The sequence below is a fragment of the Amblyomma maculatum genome, chromosome 2 (assembly GCF_055883805.1).
Source record: "Amblyomma maculatum isolate TAMU_Amacu chromosome 2, ASM5588380v1, whole genome shotgun sequence".
NCBI lineage: Eukaryota > Metazoa > Arthropoda > Arachnida > Ixodida > Ixodidae > Amblyomma > Amblyomma maculatum.
Genome location: NC_139345.1, coordinates 194953513 through 194973774, shown reverse-complemented (window position 1 = coordinate 194973774; position 20262 = coordinate 194953513). Strand labels below are relative to the sequence as shown.

The following is a 20262-nucleotide window of genomic DNA, read 5'->3' as shown; positions in this document are numbered from 1 at the left end:
TGATATGCCATATGCTATTGAAGTAAATTGAAACTTCCACAAACCAGTCTGGCTTTTGCCCTGCACAGGTGTTGAATGGTGTTTTGCATCCACTGCAAGAAATGGCACATATGCAAACAGAATGAGAGCTCTGAATAGTAAAAATTTGAAGTAGTACTAATCTTCAATTGTCAAAGATGTAAAATAAGTAATACAATTTTATATTCAATAATCTTTTTTTCCAGGCACCGCTGCAGGCTGCAGACTTGTTCTCTTAAGAACAGCCTTTCTTCAAGCTCTTTGGCTCTGTTTTTCCAAAACATATTTCCTTTTTGTGCTTTTCTAAGCTCACTTTTTGCACAAAGCGAGTCTTCACTGCCAGAGGACGAGTCAGAGATGACCCGCCGTGTTTTTTTTGCGGCCTGCATGTAAACAATAATTCATGGTTAAGATGTGTAATTTGCAAACTTGAAAAGAAAGTTTCTCGAGAAAAAGCCTCCTAATAGCTAGCTGAGCAAGCATACGTACGCGGTGGCAGCTGCCGCGGCTTCGGGTTTTTTTTTTTTCAGAATGCTCTCATACTTTTCTTCTTTGGTGGCCGCCATGCATCGCTTTTAGTTCTAAAATGTTAAAAAAAGAATAAAAACGTACATATAACAAATATACACAACACTTTGCAAGCAAAATTTCAGCATTGCAGAATTAAACAAAAACGCATGCACACCTTTTACTTCTGAGCTGTCGTCTGTTCTTCGCAGTCGCTCGAAGAGTCTCCGGAGTCCAGAAGTTTTGGCTTTTCAAGTCTTTTTGTAGCCATCCTTTAATTTCTTGTTCGGTCTCTGCACGGTTATATAGAAACTCGTGACAGGTTTTGAAAGCATGAAATACACAGTTAAAAACGAGTCATTACCTGCTGGCATCAGGACTTGAGCGCTGTAATGACCGCTGTCTGTTCCGTCCACTCGGCCTTGCCAGAACGCCGTATAAACAGCCCACTTGTCAAAATCGTTGCAGTCTTTTCGGCTGAAGCTTATGTCCTTTGCAGGAATAACTTGCAACTTTCAATCAGGCAGCACAGGAATCAAGTGTAAAAGAAGACACTCCCACCAATGATGCCTACCGATTGCCAAGGTGTTGCAGTTAATCCCCCTACTTGTGTGATATCACAAGTGACTGGCATGAGCTAGGGGGTTGACCGTGAAATCACTAGAATGGGTTGATACCATTGGTTGAAAGGCCTTGGAAAGATATTTGCCACTTTGTTGTTTACTTCTATTCAGCTGTAGTGGCTTGCATCTATAGGTTCCTCTAAAATGCTATAGAAAATTCCCTTCAATGCTGTCCTTTTTTCATTGCACGACAGTACTGGCTCTTATTTTTTGCTTCTTGCATGTTACTATGCCCAACAGGAACTGTGAAGTATCCAGTTGACTGCATCGTACCTGACAGAAATTTCGAGGAAACAAGAAAATATGCACCAGGCTGTGGCAACCGGAATGGTTATTGAAGGAGTCAAGGGCCCAACACCCTTGATCAACCTTACAAACTTTGATGTAATCTGGAGTTTTTCTCTAGATTACATGCACTGCTTGCTTCTAGGGGTGCCACGGCAGCTAACAGAATGTTGGCTGTCAAATGTAGGTGAGCCATATTATATTGGGTCTCCGCAATCATCATCATCATCATCAGCAGCCTGATTATACCCACTGCAGGGCGAAGGCCTCTCCCATATTTCTCCACTTAACCCGGTTTTGTGCTAGCTGCATCCACTTGACCCCTGCGAACTTCTTAATCTCATCCGCCCACCTAACTTTCTGCCGCCCCCTGCTACGCTTTCCTTCCCTTGGAATCCAGTTTGTTACCCTCAGCGACCATCGGTTATCCTCTCTTCGCATTACATGTCCTGCCCATGTCCATTTCTTCTTCTTAATTTCTACTAGAATGTCGGTAACTTGAGTTATTTCTCTGACCCACTCTGCACGCTTTCTATCTCTTAATGTTACCCCTACCATTTTTCGTTCCATAGCCCTCTGGGTTGTCCTCAACTTAAGTAGAACTCTCTTGGTTAGCCTCCACGTTTCAGCCCCATAGGTGAGTACAGGCAAGATGCAACTGTTGTATACTTTCCTCTTGAGCGATACCGGTAAGGTGCTAGTCATAATCTGCGAGTGCTTGCCAAATGCGCTCCATCCCAATCGTATTCTCCTTGTTATTTCCTTTTCGTGGTCCGGGTCTGCGGTTACTACCTGTCCTAAGTAGACATATTCGCCTACTACTTCCAGTATTTCGCTACCTAATGTAAACTGCTGTTCCTTCCCGAGGCTGTTGAACATTACCTTAGTCTTGTGCATATTGATTTTCAAGCCTACCTTTCTACTTTTCCTGTCTAGGTCATCAATCATTATTTGCAGTTCATCCCCCGAGTTGCTTAGCAAGGCAATGTCATCAGCAAATCGCAGATTACTGAGATTCTCCGTCTACCCTTATCCCTAACTGCTGCCATTCCAAGTCTCTGAATACTTCCTCTAAACAAGCTCTGAATAGTACTGGGGAGATTGTGTCTCCTTGCCTAACACCTCTCTTTATGGTTATTTTGTTACTTTCTTTATGCAGAACTATGGTTGCTGTGCAGCCGCTATATATATCTTCCAGCACTTTCACGTATGGCTCGTCTACCCCCTGATTTCGCAATGCCTGCATCACCGCCGAGGTTTCAACTGAGTCAAATGCTTTTTCGTAATCAATGGATGCTATGTATAAGGGCTGGTTATATTCCGAGCATTTTTGTCACCTGATTGATGGTATGGATATGATCTCCGCAATATCTCTCTGCAACTGATGAGCGCCTTTGTAGTATAAGGCCTCATTTTAGCATTTCTCGGCTACCCCGCTCCCTCTCTCTCCGAAAACACTGGAAAGCCTCTGAATGGCAACACTGGTTGTTGTTTTTTTTCTTGCCATGTTTGGAAGGCTTCCTGCCGAGACAATATTTCAGACATTTTGCTCTTCTTGTATAGGGCATTGCCCTACTGCTACAAGAAACTGTATGTAGTGCTGATATTGTGGCTAGTACTGACTGCGTTGTAAAATTTGTGGTCGATGTGCAGTTCCTGTACGGAGAGAGGCGCATGACATATGTGCACCAGCTGCTGCACATTGCAAAGAGTGTGATAAAACAAGGGCCCCTGTGGGCACACTCATGCGTTAGTTTTGAGTCCAACATTGGCCACTTAAAAGAACTTGTGACATCAGCAAAAGGTGTGCCCTTGTAAATTGTAGAACGCCTCATGCTGGCGAGTAACTACAAAAGTCTGAGAGCACAACTTTTTGTCTCTCACTGGCCCAGCAAGCAATGGAGGCATTCTCTTTCTGAGCAGGCCACGGGATGTCTCTGGGTCATTACTTCACTTTGTCCAAAACCAGGTTGGCAACATAAATGGGCCTGTTGTGGAGCATGACCGTGCTAGAGTGTCTGGGTGTATGTTCCACAGTGAGCAATATGTGAGGCCAAACAAAACAAACTGCACTGCCTTAATGACAAACCAAGGGACTTGCCTGCAGGTAGCATATATTGTTTCGTTTAAGGATATCATTGGGCATCCAAAGATTTATGTTGTCTCTGAGACATTTTCATCGCGATTTGTGCACCACTCCAAGCATATTATAAAGTGTGAAAGAACAGCGTCCAAGAGCCTTGTTGAATTGGTTGTTGATGTCACTCCCTGTATATACAGAGTATGGTCAAAGCATATATTTCATAAAACACTCTAAAGGTGTAGTCTGCAAGGTAAATGAATTCTAAAAGCTGTGTGTAAATCTAAATACATGCAAGGTCGGTTAGAAAAGCATCCGGCCTTTTTTTTGCGCACACCGGATGGATATGAAACAAGCGCTCTTGCATGAGCCGACCTTGAACCTGCGTGCGCGTCCACAAATTTTTTTCCGCGTGCCGATAGCGTCAGTAACTGGAACGCAGCATTTTAGTGAGGTAGTACAGTGCTCTCTTCTTCGGTTTATATATATATATATATATATATATATATATATATATATATATATATGAAGGAAAGAAGCCAACAGTCGGCGAGGTCAAGGAAAGCATTGGGGGTTGCACTTTGTCTTTTATTTTTCTTTAAATTGTTTTTACTTCGGCATTCACATAAATTAGTAATGCAATCTGTTTAGGGGAAAGATAATTAAACACAAAGTAGAAGGGAAACGTACCGTTGGCACAGTATTTTTCCTTCTACTTTGTGTTTGATTATCTTTCGCCTAAACAGATTACATTACTAATTTGTGATACATCATCATCATTATCAGCCTGACTATACCCACTGCAGGGCGAAGGCCTCTCCCATATTTCTCCACTTAACCCGGTTCTGTGCTAGCTGCATTCACTTGACCCCTGCGAACTTCTTAACCTCCTCCGCCCACCTAACTTCCTGCTGCCCCCTGCTACGCTTTCCTTCCCTTGGAATCCAGTTTGTCACCTTAAGCGACCATCGGTTATCCTCTCTTCGCACTACATGTCCTGCCCATGCCTATTTCTTCTTCTTAATTTCCACTAGAATGTCGGTAACCTGAGTTATTTCTCTGACCCACTCTGCACGCTTCCTATCTCTTAATGCTACCCCTACCATTTTTCGTTCCATAGCCCTCTGGGTTGTCCTCAACTTAAGCAGAACTCTCTTGGTTAGCCTCCACGTTTCAGCCCCATAGGTGAGTACAGGTAAAATGTAACTGTTATATACTTTCCTCTTTAGCGCTACCGGTAAGCTGCTAGTCATAATCTTTGAGTGCTTGCCAAATGCGCTTCATCCCAATCTTATTCTTCTTGTTATTTCCTTTTCATGGTCCGGATCTGCGGTTACTACCTGTCCTAAGTAGACATATTCGCCTACTACTTCCAGTACTTCGCTACCTAATGTAAACTGTTGTTCCTTCCCGAGGCTGTTGAACATTACCTTAGTCTTGTGCATATTGATTTTCAAGCCTACCTTTCTACTTTTCCTGTCTAGGTCACCAATCATTATTTGCAGTTCATCCCCCGAGTTGCTTAGCAAGGCAATGTCATCAGCAAATCGTAGATTACTGAGGTATTCTCCATCTACCCTTATCCCTAACTGCTCCCATTCCAAGTCTCTGAATACTTCCTCTAAGCAAGCTGTGAATAGTACCGGGGAGATTGTGTCTCCTTGCTAAAATTAAAAGAAAAAAAAAGACAAAGTACAATCCCCAATGCTTTCCTTGACCTCGCCGACTGTTGGCTTCTTAAAAGGTTTCAAAAAATGTTTCTGTCTACACAACATTCTATATTTATTTCGTGATAACTAAAAGTTAAGCGTATTTCAATTATTTTGTCATAAGTGGTTAGTTTAATGCCTGTGTGATTTCGCAAAGAAGCAGACCAATAGTCATTCGAAAGCGCTTATTCGTAGAAGCGTTTCACAGAGGAGGAGGACCGCTAAAGTCGAAGAGCGCCAACTTTCGAATAGGATTGCGCGACCTGTACTGCGTGTAAATGTGTTTTATTGTGTTCAAATGTGTATCGCAGCATAATCTAGTGACTGAGATAGTTTGTGAGCAATGCTCGGGAGGTGTTTGTGGGCCCCTTAAAGCGGGATTCGCACGGGGGAGACCCGCGGGGATGGATGTGGAAAGGAGGTTCCCGACATCACTGATCGGGCAAACTCCTCCCCTGCTCCCGGATTCTCAATTCACATGGGCGGCGGAGAAACGAGGGGGCTGCCGGGAGGGTTTCTTCTGCCGCTTCTGCGCTCCGGCGTGTCTCTGCCGCTGATATCGCGGAAATGGATGCCGGTTGGATGGGAAAGTACATGTTGGTGGCGGGGTTGCTTGAAACAGAAGACGACGATCTATTCGAGAACGAGCCCCATTGTCGGGTAAAACCTTGGATGGAGAAGTTGCTTGGTGTACAGCACCTTCTATACGAAACGCTTCCCAAGCATGATTCAGAGGAATACCGCAGACTGCTTCAAGTGCCTGGAATTGTTTTTCTGGATTCTGGACTGCATTAGGCATCGCATAGAAAAACAAACAACAAACCGCCCATCAGCCCGAAGACATGGCTTGAAGTGATGCTCCGTTTTCTGGCATTGGGTGCGTACCCTTTTAGTTTTCTTTATTTAGGATAAGCGTGCAACTTACAGAGTGATAGAATATAGATTGTACTCAAAACTAGAATCATTAAATTGGATTATTTAATATTGCTTTTTTTCCAGGAGAAAGCCAGTTCTCGCCAAGCCGGCAGTTTCGCTTGGGATACAGTTCTGTCAATGGGATCATAAAACAACATGCCAGGCAATATACGATGAGTTCAGAGCGGAGGCATTGCCAACACCGAAATCGGAGTATGACTGGCTGTTGTCAGCTGAAGCTTTTGCCAATCGGTGGCAATTCCCAAATTGCATCGAAGCTATCGACGGAAAACATTTAGCCATTGTGAAGCCTGCTAAATCAGGGTCGCTCTATTTTAATTATAAAAAAAAACGTTCAGCATTATTATCTTCGCCCTTGTAGATTCTGACTGCAAGTTCCGGTACCTTGATGTTGGGGCACCTGGATCTAAAGGAGACGGTGCTATATGGCAAACACCATTCCAGAAAGCCATTACGTGCAAGAAGGCGTATCTGCCCGATGTTGTAGGCATGGGGATTTCTTGAAGCCTTCACCTTCCGCCTGTTTTAGTAGGGGATGATGCCTTCCCCCTTCCGCAGAACCTGATGAAGCCCTTCAGTGGCACTCAAATGGCACCAGAACAAAAAATCTTCAACTATCGGTAATTAGCTTTTTTGTGCTATTTTTTGATAACACTTGAGAATTAATATTCGGTAATAATACTGATACAAAATAAAGGTGCAATTCGAATGATCCTCAATTTCCTTCACTTTCTGCATTTATTTTTTCAGGTTGTCCAGAGCCCGACGAGTGTCGGACAACGCTTTTGGAAATTTAGCTCACCGATTTCGGTTTCTGCTTACTACGATTCATGCAAAGCCGGAGAAGGTGACAACTATATGGTGCAAGCAGCGTGTATGCTCCAGAATATCCTCAAAGGGCATGGTTTTGAGCTGCCGGAGAAGATACACACAAGTGAAGACCAGCCAGCATTTTTTGATTTTCAACAATACCGGTCTCGTCTAAGTTTTCTCGCTGCAACTGTACGCGAACGGTTGTGCGAATACTTCAACGGAGACGGCGAGTGAGCTGGCAAAATACGCATGCTGGCGTGGACATCACATCACCAACCTTAGGAGGAGTGTTTAGTTTGACGTTGCTGGCATTCAGCATTGAAATGGCCAGCTTGAGGTACATGGCGTATGCCAACAAGTAAATAAAGGCTTTTAAATGGGAACGAAAAATGTTTTTTTTTTATTTTGATCAGATACATGTTTACATGAACAATCAATCTGCATGCAACTCACGCATCCTCTAAATACGTTGTAATCAAAGTCAGGACATCTGCCTGGAATTTCGCCCTCTTAGCTAGCGGCAAAGCCCTGAAATACTACGCCAGCACCGTGGCGAATGTGCTGCACTTCTCCTGAGCAGGGTTATCCAGTGTCTGCGCCAATTTCGCCAGCGAGTCGGTGCGCTGCTGCAGAAGGGAAAGCTTGCGGTCTTCAAACCTTTTCCTTTTCGAAAGGCCGATGTTAGGTTCAGTAGATGCCGGCTGCGCTTGTTTAGCCGGTGCTTGTGCCCCACGTGCTGATGCCCCAAGTGCTTGTGCCACAGTTGCTGCGGGTGCCTGCTCCACAGATTCCTCGACATTTTGTGAGAACTGCTGACATTCCTGCATGTAAATCACCTGAATAAACACAAAGGCTGATTGAACAAGACAGTGATAGCACGCCATACATTCTAGAGCTGTATAGGCAGATTTTGATGATGGGATATTTTTTATCGAGAAAATTTGTACAAAGGGAAATGTTCTCACAGTGGAAGTCCCGATATGACCTTAGCGAAGCGCGCACAGTGTGCAAAACAGCATGTAAAAACGATCGCGAAAGAAAATAGATGTCAGGATATTAGCTCTAGATAGATATGAAGAGCTAATGCTCAAATTAGCCGCCAAACAATTAATCTACGGTTAAAATAACAGATGGAGATTCCAGTGAGAAATGGAGTGCTTATACCGATCGCTCACCTTTGCGTGGCCATCCCGTACGTGTCTGTGTATGTTCGGCTATCGGCTGGAGCTCCATTGTCTAAAACCTTCATAGATTTGAAATATTTCCATTTTCCTATGTACACGTCATCAGCTCCTTGGCTGCTCTTTCTAAAAAGCATTTTCTTTTTCTCGTCTTTGTACGCTCTCCTTTTGTTTTTCAGCAGCGTCTTCAAGTAATCTGTGCACAAGGACATGGACAGTAATATTAATTATATGGGCAACATGATAAAAAAATTAAATTTCTCCACGTGCATACCTTATGATGCACAAGGACAACATAAATAAATATATAGAAATAGCCAGTAAGCAGAAATTTGCTTTTCCATGACTGCTGCTGCATAGATATCTGTTAGATAAGAATGCATCGATTACAGCATGCGACAGTTTTTACTAAGACAAAGTGATTGCATGTGCTCACCAACAGTGTACGGCTCATACTGGGGGAAACGTGCTGCCAAAACCCAGCAAATATTCTCCCAGACGGTTGTTCTCAAATGCTGTAGTCGGCGTTGCTGACGTCTTATAGTAGAGGATACCCCTCAACCAATGAAAAAAAAAAATCACCTTGGTCGCTCCAGTTCATATTTACGTTCTTGGCGCACTCCGAAAAAAAAAACGCGTAGTAAAGTTTGATGCACGAAGCAGCGACAGGAACGGCGAAGTGCACTGCAGGCATTTCTGCCAACTGACAGAAACATCTAAACGAAAACAAGGTGTTCAGCGGAAAAGCAAGCAAGAAAAAACAACAGTAAAATAGTGGAAAATAGAAAGGACTGTAGTGACTGAGGCACTTGCGGCCGTACAGCTGCCGGTGCGTTGATCGTTGGCTAATTGTAGTTGAAGAAATGGCCTGAAGCGTCTTCCCGCGCTTCTCTCGAAGGCTGGTCGTTTCCCCTCGATTTTTTTTTTTTCAAGCTTTCACTGATTTTAGTTTTCATTTTTTATGCAATTCGCTTTAGGCCCCGTAAAACTTTCGCTGGTCCGCACTCCCTCTTTTTTTTTCAGAGGAGAAATAAGATGGGTGAAATGGGTGATCTTTCCCAGCGAGGGGCCCCATTGACAGCGACGGATTGTCGGAACGAGCAGAGGCATGCCGTTCAGGGGAACAAAAGGAATCTGGAGATAGGACCAATTATACACATCCGGTAGAAGCCGTGTGCAACAGTGGAAAACCCGCCGATTGGGAGCTGGCGCCCGCGGGGCCGCGCAGGCACCATCTGCTTCGCCCTTTCAATGGACAAAGAGCGACACTGCCTAGCCCGGGCATCCTTTCTTTGTGCCACCACACACAATCTACGAGGATAAACACGAAATACGGCAGTGGCTGGAGCACCGCGCAACTGCGCGCAGCGCCCACGCCCACGCAGCGGCGCGCGCCAGCTGGCCGATTTTCTCTCCGGACTCGGGAGCGTTTGTCCTGGCCGGCCCAGACGTCCCCCAGCTCGGGGACAGCGGCCGGCGGCGGAAAACCGGAAGTTGCGGCAACGCGCAGGGATTCGAGTGCCCGTGTGAATGCCGCTTTAAAGGTCCCCTGAAATGGGTCACCAAGAAGGGTAAACAACGCCATAACACTAATAGGTATTGAACCACCCATCATTCTCCCGCAAAAATTTTCGATCTAGCTTCTGCAACACCAGAGATATCGGCGATTAAAAATGACTCTTCCAATTTTCCCTCTCAACTCGTACGCCGAAGGGAGCCATAAAAAATAAAGACTACAAGCAAGTTCAAAGCTCCGCCCAGAAATACGTCACTTCGACGAACTTTCGGTTGCCGCGCGCTCGCTCGCTTGCTGGCGTACTCGCGTCACTCGCGTCAACCCGTCCTCCCTCGCTCACGCCTGAGGAGTTCGCCAGTTCGCGCAGCGACGGTTATTGTAACTACGAACCCGTGGTTAGCGCATGTTCCACGGCGGACCAAAGCATGGCTACACCACTAACCGCGGTTATCGCAAACCGACCTTGGCGACCTCGGTTTGCGTCGTTAACCGAGGATATGGCAGCGTCTGTTGACGGAGGCTACTCGCCGGCGCCCGAATGCGCGAAACATATGAGCAGGTCTGCTTCACAGTTATTTGTTTGCCCACTGTATCACGTTTAAAGATCGGTGTGTAAAATACGGTGCCGCCCGACGTCTTCGATTACGGCCCGACAGCGCAGCGACTGCGTACTGAATCATGTCTTGCCTGCAGTATCGTTTGAACGGTTTGTTGCTGAGCAGGACGTCAAAAAATGCGCAGCCTTAGCTATGAAAGTACCCAAGTTCGCAACGCTTGCAGCGCGGGATGCCGCGAGCAGGCTGATGAACGTTACACAATTACCGCGGGGGTGGGGCGCGCGAGCGCTGCCAACGACGGCGCCGTGCGTGACCGTTCCTAGTCGTCACTAGGCCTGAATTGTTTCGCTTCGAAGCCGCGGCGGTCGGCGCTTAGGACCTGATAACGCTGTAATAAATCGCCTACTTATGAAACTGCCTTATGTGAATCCTGCCATAGTAAAGTAATTATAGGAATAACTCTGGCGACGCAATAATCGCAGAACTAGTACGAGCAGATGCGATGAGCCGAAATGCAACAGCGGCAGCTGGCTTGAGCAGAAACTTGCTTGTATCACGGCTATCGCTCTTACCAGCAATTTGCTGCTGGTCAGCGATCCTCACGAGAGCTTCATACTTGATATTCGGCTCAGTCATATATGCTGGCTTATATGAGTACAATGTTTACGATGTCATGACAGCATGACTGCACTTGTGGTCGCAGGTGGCCCTTTGTGCGACGGAAGGCATTTTTCCCTTAATTTGCATCTTACTGCTATGTCACTGTAACCGTTTCAGCAGGCCGAATACACATAACTCATTTACTTAGTGAACTGCAATCTATTTTAATCTGTGTTTTAATTTCCTTGTGTCAATAGATGCTATATGACCTCACAATTTTCGTTATGGACCCAACGTTTGATGTAAAAAGCAGAAATAATTTGTTCTGCTTGATTGTGCACGTTGACAACACTTTGCATTATTTTATCATTGTCTTTGGAGCCCAAGTTTTTTTTAGAGTCATCACGAATGCTTGCAGCTATGGGCATGCGCTTGTACATTGTTACAGGTTGTTTCAGTTGTTGTTGGTTGGTGTATCGATTATTTTTTGTTCTTTAAATCACTATTGCCCTGAGCAGCAGACACGTGGAGTGCAATGCCAGCCCAGCTGCCCGATTGCTGTGTGGATGCAGTTCAGACCAATAAATAATTTCAGTAAGGGTCACACTAGTGAGTGCATTTGTTTGCTGTGCCATTACCACTGCTCCAGGACAATGTGTACCGGAGTAATGCGAGGTTATGCCAACTGCACGTGTAAAAGCATTCTGTAACACCTGCAACAGGACACATTTAAAGTCACTGCCATTTTGAGAACATGTGCTCCACTGTGTAGCAAGGATCTCACTGACGTACAGCATTTTTTTCTCATTCCATTCGTACCTTGTTGCTGTGCCCATGTGCGGCCCAAAACTTTCGGTCAGACAAAAGTCTGAAATGAACCTTACACCTTGCATGCAACTGCTGTCTGGCTCTGTGCGGTGTTAACATGGCAGTTTTAAATTTCTGTGTGAGCCATGTATTGGAGGGACTATCATGCACTTTCCTCGACTGCGCTGCAAGCATACTTTACAGCAGTTACATTAGGAAAATATGTATGCAGCTGTCACTGTACCAATTCTTATCTATTTATTTGCGAAACTCTGACACCTTATTTCCAAGTATTTTTCTTCCTTCAAGACGATCACACCTAAGGTCTTGAGATGTTGCATAGGAAGGGAGGACATGCTTACTAACATGTATTCCTTACCACTCTTCACCCACATGCAATGCGGTTGCTTTGCTGTGCGCAAGAAATATTGTGGGCTCGTGTGCTTCATATATTTTTTGTAAACAATAATTGTCTATAACAGACACCTATTTTTGCTAAATCTCTATTTTTGGTGAATGAGAAGGTGTTTAAAATTGTGTTGCTATGTCATTGCGGCACACAGGTGATCTGGATACATCATTAGGTGGTTCTATGGGAACGAAAGTGTAGACCCGACGAGGCATAGTGCATGAATGACGCTTTAAGCAGGAGGCACATGTGCGAAAGCGACACTGCCTCCTTGACCTCCTTGAAAGCTTGACCGGCGTGCCGCAGCGAACGCCGCATGCGAACTGCCGCCGCAGAGCCAGCCGGGACACATGGATCACCGCGCGTCCGGCGAGTGAGCTCCCTCAAGCTCCGCCCACAGCCGGTGCCACTGCGCAGCGGAGACGGAAAGCTGCTTGGCTTGATAAACTTCACATGGATTCACCCTCGTACAAGAAATGACAAAACAGCGATGTTATCAGAAGGATTCTCTGCTGTACTCGTGCAACAACAGCAAGCCTGCACACGTACGAAGCTTTCGGCAACGATGCAACCCGCGGACGCGCTGGGCGACGAACTTCACCGCCTCGTGCTTGCCGTAGTTGTCGCTAGGCTTAGCCGGTGTCGTACCGAAGAGGCAGCGGATCGCGCTTCGGAACGGGCCAACGCTGTAATAAAGGTTCGAATTTCATCACCAGGGTACTGAGAAGGCCATCTTATAATAAAATGAACATAAGCTGGATTTGAGCGGCGCATTCGGCAGCGGAGCGAGCAGACGTTTGGCGATCGACCGACCGGGCAGCAGCAGTGGTTGGGCGAACAGACTCGCTTGTATCGCAGTTATCACTCATAGCAGCTCTTCAGTATTGGCTGGCGATCTTCACAATTTACTTGTAGTTGACAGTCCTGTATTTAGTGACTTTTTATGTACACGAAGAAACAATACTGAAGGGTTTTTCAGATGCCGGCGTGTCCGTGTCCACGTCGTCTGCTCGTTAGTACCTCGACGGTGGAGCCGAGAGGCGCTCCACCGCACAGCCCCCCTACGTCACCGTGACGTCGCCGCTGTTCGCGCTTGCATTGGCTGCAGCCACCCGCCGGAGCGTCGCTTCGCCACGCTTCGCATGCGGACTGCCGGAGACATCTGCCCGGTTGGACGCGGGGAGGCGAGCGCCGGTTTGCCGGATCGGACTAGTCCGGACGCGGCGCGCCGGAGCAGATCGCACTCGCTTTTCGGACATGTGTCCCCGCCTTTATTCAAGAAGGCGAGCGGTTATATAGGCAAGTGGTTAGATAACAGAAATGGGGGTGGCTTCTGTCCGGCTAGGCGCGTGTCCATGAGTGCCCTACGTCACATCTCCCCTCTGTTCTTTTTTCTTTTTTATAGTCGAAAAAAGCAATGTGTTAGAACTTTGGCGCTGGGTATCTTCGTGGTGGTTGGCACTTCCGTTGACTCCTGCGGAGTTGTATAGATTCGGATGGCTCTGTGGTGTATTGGGCTCGCACAGCAGGTAATGGCACGGGTGTCTCGTGGTTCGGAGACGAGGGTGGAGGAGCCTGATTGAGGTGCTCTCTTGTGCGCTGAAACTGGAGACCCTATTCCGTTTTGGATGATGTAGGCACGAGGAGTCTCAGCCCGCTGTACGACTGTGACAAGGGACCATGATCTTGAGGGTATGTTGTACATAGTTGAGATCGAGCCAGCGCAAAGCTCTGGAAGAGGCCGTGCACCTTTGTTGCAGAAGGAGCATTGCTTGCTCCCGATGTCTTCTAGCCTTCGTCGCGCCGTCTTGTGTGACACTGTTTGTGGCTGTAGGTGGCTAGTTGGTACATGAAGCAGCGTTCTTGTCTGTCGGCCCATGAGCTTGTGCACAGGGGACTTCAGAGAAGAGTCCCGAGGTGAATTTCGGCACTCAAGCAATGCGGCACAAAATTCAGTGCTGCCGAAACGGAACGGCCTTAACAGCTTCTTAGCTCCCTGTGCTGCTCTTTCTGCCATTCCATTCGAACGGGAATAGTACGGACTAGACCGGACGTGTTGCAGGCCAATCTTATCGACGTAATTCTTGAACTGTTCACTAATGAATGATGGTCCGTTGTCTGTGCAAAGTCGCCTTGGGAAGCCACTTGTTGCAATGATGTCATTGCATGCTGAAATAGCCTCGTTAGCTGACAGCGCTTGCACAAGCCTGATTTCAAAAAAGAAAGAGTAGAAGTCACCAACAACTAAGTATTCGGCACCGTCGTGATGACAAATATCAGCTCCTACTGACTCCCAGGCCAGAGTTAGTATCTCGTTACTTAACAGCGGTAGTCGCGCATTTCTTGATTTGTACTTTTGGCATGTTTGGTAGCGTTGAGCTACTTCCTCATAAACTTGGAGGACGCTTAAGCTACGCCTTTAAGAATGGAACGCGATAGCGTTATCGTGCCCCGTTCACACCGTCTACTCATTTGCTTGTCGCGCTTTTGAGTGACACAAAGACGTAGTTCACATGATACAACCCTTGTTAACTTGTCCAAAGTTACTCATTTTTATTTATTAATCCTTCCGGGACGTAGAAGCGGTACCACCCACCTTGCCGAAACGCGCGGGCCTCAAGTTGCAGTCGTAGTTCGTCGGCAACGTTGCCGAAGCGTGGCCTAGTGGTAGAGCATCCGCCTCGCATTCGGGAGGTACGGGGTTCGATCCCCAGTGCCGCCGGGAACCCACCGGTTTCCAATAGGTACAAGATTTCCCCCGGCCTGGTGCTCGGCTCTTCTGGGGTGAAATGCTTTGGAAAAGGGGCCATAAACCAAAAATGTTGGTTCAAGAAGAGAAAAAAAGGGTCACATAAAGGGCTTTTGCCGCGCGAGGCGGCTCGGATCGGCAACGATCCGAGCCGGCGCGATGAAGATCTCGGAGGCCATGCCCTGTCTATCTTATTCCGTGCGCCATACGCATGATGGCGCTACGTGCACGCCATGCGAAGAGAAGTATAGCGGAAAAGTAATTTGCCAGTCGCTTAACTGCGTGTTCTGTAATTCTGTAGTCGACATGCTCATAAATATCATTATACGCCACAATACACTTCTCTAAGGGACATTTCCGAGACAACACCGTAATCAATAGACGCGCCTTTGTCCATTTCAAACCTTCTAGCTGGTGTGGCGGAGTGGTTTACGTGCTCGTCTCGCACCTCGGAGGTCCACGTTCGATTACTCAGGTCGGCGATTTTTCCTGCGCATTTTTGTTTATTAATGCTTTTGGGATTTTTCGTCAATGGACAACGCCGTACGACGCGGGACGGCGGCCGCCGACGACGACACCGACGTTTCTGAGACATGGGGCCTTTAACGCTATCGCGTTAATCTCGCTATTTATACTTGGCCAGAAGACAACGGTTCGGGCGCGTGCCTTCATTTTTTCTGCTCCTGTGTGCGTAGCATGAAGAGAATCCAGTACCTCACTGCGCAGTTTGGCAGGAATGATAAGGTGATTGATCCGGAACACAAGGCCGGATTCCGCATGCAGCTCGTCGCGGAAGCTCCAGTAGCTACGTAGCTCGGGAGTGATGTCAGCCTTGTCAATGGGCCACGCTGTGCTTGCATACTGGCGAAGTTTCACCATGGTTGGGTCACGGTCCGTCTCCCGCAGAACTTGCTCTAGGCGCCTGTCTTCTGAAGCTTGAAGACAAGCGATAGCGTTACGTGGAAATGCGTGCACTGTTCTAAGAGCTGTGCGTTATTAGGAAAAAGTGATAACGCGTCAGCGATGAACAGTTGTTTTCCCGTAGTGTACTTGACATTTATGTGGTATTTTTGTAGGAGTAGACGCATACGCTGCAGGCGGATAGGGCACTGGCATAATGGTTTCTTCAAACCATTTAGAGCGGCCTGTGATCAGATTCCACAATTGCCAAAATGTAGTCTGAATTTTTCACAGCCGTGGATGATTGCTAGCATCTCTTCCTCTATCTGCGCGTACCATTGCTGCGCTTCTGTCAGCGATCGAGATGAGTAAGCTGAGGGGTGTTCATCCGACATTATTACAGCGCCAATTCAGTTTTGGCTAGCGTCTCCAGATAGGGTTATTGGTTTGCCCGTCTGGTAATATGCCAATATGGGAGCTGTTGCGTGTGCTAAGCGTATTGCTTCAAAGCTCTTTTGATGTATGTCTTGCAAAACCCCTGCGGCATTCTTTTTCAAAAGTTCTCGGAGCGAAGTTGTGAGCGTTGACATATTAGGAATGAAGCGGGAAACGACATTCACCATACCCAAGAATGTCTGTAGCTCTTTCCGGTTGCAAGGGGCATGCACATGGAAAATATCCTCGTCTTCCTGGATCTAGGCTCAACCCGTCGCGCGTCAACACGTGGTCTATGTACTTGACGGATTCTTGCAAGAAATTAATTTTTTTGTTCAGTTTCAAGTTGTTCTCTTGACACCTTGTCAGCACGTTGACGAGATTTGCGTCATGCTCTTTTTTAGTTAGACCCCAGACTAGAATGTCGTCCATTACGACTGCTGTGCCAGTGAGGCCTTCTAGTACTTTGTGCATGGCGCACTGAAATACTTCCGGAGCCGAAGAAACACCGAAAGGCATACGCAGGAACTTATAACGACAGTACGGAGTGCTCATTGTGCAAATTTTGGAGCTTTCCTCACCCAGTTTTATCTGCAAAAACCCCGTCGTGGCATCCAAAGTCGAAAAGTATTGTGCTCCATACAGAGACGGTGCAATGTCTTCTTGCGTTGGCATAGGATAATGTTCCCTGAGCAGCGCTTTGTTCAAATCAGATGAATCGAGACGTATGCGTACGTCGTCGTTCTTTATGACGGTAACCATGTGGCTGGACCACTCGGTTGGCTCGGTCACCTTGGAAACTACTCCGCCTGCTTCCATGCGGTCCAGTTCGGCCTTTACTCTGTCCTCGACTGCGAACGGAATCCGGCATGCTGCTTTGACCACTCCTTGCGAACCTTGCTTGAGCTTCAGGTGGTAGGCGACACCCTTGAGCTCGCCTAATCCGGAGGAGACGTCTTCATACGGCTTGACTACGTCGTACAGGTGCCCCAAAAGTAATACGGAGCACGCGAGCTGCGGCCGAACTGGAAAAAACTGCGTGCCAGCTTACTCTATTTATTGATGCGCGGCAAAGAGCGAGGGTACGCCGGCACATCCAGCTGACCCATCTCGATAACTTGATGCTCGCGTTATCGTCGCCGCGAGCGAAGCTGCGCTGTTGCCATCATTGCTCGCCAGGGGTACTTTTAATACATTATGCAAGAGTGTTTGTCCGCGCCGTTAGAAAGTTGGCGTTCGGTAGCTTGCGGTTTTTGCTTTATCAGGAATGCCATCATTTTCAGTCTGCTTGACCACCTTGGTTCGCTATTCGCTTCGCGGCGAGTTTGTGACAATGAAAACGGAGAAACCTTTACGAAGGACGGAGAAAGGGAAGACGAGACACAGGCGCCGATCCAACAACAGATCGTCGTCCCCTGGTCGCCTTTGGTTTCTGCGTCCGTCGTGAAGATTGTGCTGTTTTTATTGTGATCACCAGCCACCTAACTCATGATGTGTTATGCGATTTTGAGTGCAAGCTGTAGAATACGAACGCTTGTCCATCGCTTTGGCAAGTGTGGTCAACGTTTTCTTGGCTCAAGGAAGTGATGGAAAAAGAATAGCTTGCATGTGTTGCCTTCGTTGTCTTCATTATAGGGATAGAGGCTCAACAGTGTAGAAAGTGAGCTAATTAAGGATCGCTTCCCTCGGCACTAATTTGCTTTCTTACATTGGAGGGAAAAAAAGAAACAGAAAACGAGGTTGTCTCATTTAGTCTTCTGCGATCGGCTATATTTTTCAAACGTGCTAAGAAAAAAGGGTAACAGGGTGGTGATGACTAAGAAAAATCTCCCAAAGGCACTTCTATGCAAACTCAAAGTTTAATAACGGCTGAAGCTCCCGTTCACGTTAATTACATCGGTCATACGCTGAGGAAGGGACTCATATAAAGTGTCGACGCATCCGGGTTGTTCTCGGAGGTTGTCCCACTCCGCCTTGACAGCCTCCCAGAGTTCATCTGGACCCTTGCTGGGATTGATACGAGACAGATTACTTTTCAAAGTTCCCCAAACGTTCTCAATGATGTTCATATCGGCGCCTTTTGGAGTGCACTCCAATATCTGCACATCCCGCTCTTCAAACAAGGCTTTCACAACTCGCGCAGTGTCGACGCGGCTATAGTCTAGTTGCAAGAGGAACACTCCATCACTAAATGGCCCGTCCAGAGCGTACTGGATGAGATAGTTGTCGAGGATGTCGCAGTAGCTGGCTGCGTTAAACTTTGATGGCAGTCTTAAAAGAGGGCCGAGGCCTTCTGCACTGACAGCTCCCCAGACGTTCACGGCACAACGACCACTGCCGATTACTTGCGTCGTGGAGTCAGGCAGATACCTATGTGCGAAAGAAACATGCGTTGATCAGCTCCTACGTAATGCATGGTTAAAAAACGCATTTAAATGCAAACCATGATCTTCAGGCCACAGAGAAAGAGAAAACCACTTTTCGGCTTACAGAACCTAAGTGATTGCTGCAAGAGGCCTAGGGAATAAAAACAGTTTCATTATTCTACATTTACTTGCCCATGGCTCACTGTGCTTTAGAATGATGTGTTCACAGTTTCATTATTCTACATTTACTTGCCCATGGCTCACTGTGCTTTAGAATGGTGTGTTCTTTACATCACACAAATCAATCTTATTCAAACATACCTGCAATTGTATGGACGCCAAACACCCCGCTGCTGGTCCCATCTTGAAGAGAAAGTTGATTCATCTGTAAAGATGACTTGTCGCCAGTCGTCCACAGTCCACTGCTCGTGGGCGCGAGCAAATGCTAGGCGCTGTGCCTTCTGTCTTGCCGTTAAATACGGCTTCTGGGCCGCCACATCCACTTAATCCGGCCTCCTGGAGACGGTTCCGAATGGTGCTCAGATTGACGTCTAGACCGAGGGTATTTAGAATTTCTTTTGCACTCTGAAAAGGATCCGGAACGGCGCCAGCGACGATCAGCCTCGGCCGAAGTGCACCGCTCGCGACTTGGACGTGGAGCATCGCCAAGGCCTTCATCCCTGAAAGCTTGTATAACCGATTCACTGCAGTCAGCGACCTTCCAGTCCTGCGGCATATTTTTCGTTGCGGCAAACCTTGCGCCCACAGGAGAACAATTTCGCGTCTAACATCCAGTGGAACACGGGGCGGCATTTTTCCTGGAATAGGAATTTCCACAGCTTTCGTTTATATATATATATATATATATATATATATATATGCGTGTGGGCGTGCCTTGCAAAAGGCGTCCTCCCGTCTTCTCATCGATTATCAAGGTGATACCATGCTGCAAAGTGCTCGACCACTAAATCCTCCCATATGACTTGTACGATCCTTTTAATGATGATGTATGCTTCAAGCAGTAACGCTGTAGTCCCATCCACATTTCGCGAGTCACAAAAGTCTTGCTCGAAGAACGGGCTGTGCTGCGGTTGCAGTGGACGCCAAAGGATGCCGATATGAACATAAGTGAGGTCGTTGTTTGAAAGTTGGAAAGCAATCTACCTCATTTCAGCCGCAGAACGAGTCCATATGGTCTTTGGGTGGCAGGCTGTCAAGAAGATGTGGAAAAACCTCCCAAAGCGACGTCGTCTCTGCACGAATCTTTTTTTCGGCGGTTGGTCTACATCGTAAACCTGCGTGGGGGCTTTACAGGTTATGAAACTCAAGTTTGCATATAATGGCACCTTCCGAGGTTATTTTCTGAGCTTTTTTTCTTTCAGCTACCCATTTCTACCTTTCACGTTTACCATTTCGTTCTACAGTGTAAGAAAGTAAATTTTTGTTGATGAAATTGGTCTTGAATTATTAGCTCACTTGCTATGCCGTTCGGCACCTATGATTTAAGAAAAAACCTTATGGTAAAGCCCCGAGCCCGGACCAACTGCGGATATCAAAGATTAAGCTACCAGATGCCGGATTTATTGAACTGCTATCCAATCATTCTGGATCTATTAACCGACAACCGTACACTAAAAATTTTTAAGAAACAGGTGAAATCATTCTTCTTAAAGGAATAATACCGTTTTATAAGTGACAAATCTGCTCTCAATGTGCCGTAATTTTTTTTCCTACTTTATATATGTATGTTTTTTCTTTAGTGTGTTTTCAT

The 20262-nt window shown here is 46.8% G+C and overlaps 1 pseudogene; it reads left to right on the top strand.

The window, feature by feature from the left end:
- The first annotated feature begins 1600 nt into the window (after nucleotides 1–1600).
- On the top strand, nucleotides 1601–3750 carry LOC146200822 (uncharacterized; annotated as a pseudogene).
- Nucleotides 3751–20262: the final 16512 nt, after the last annotated feature.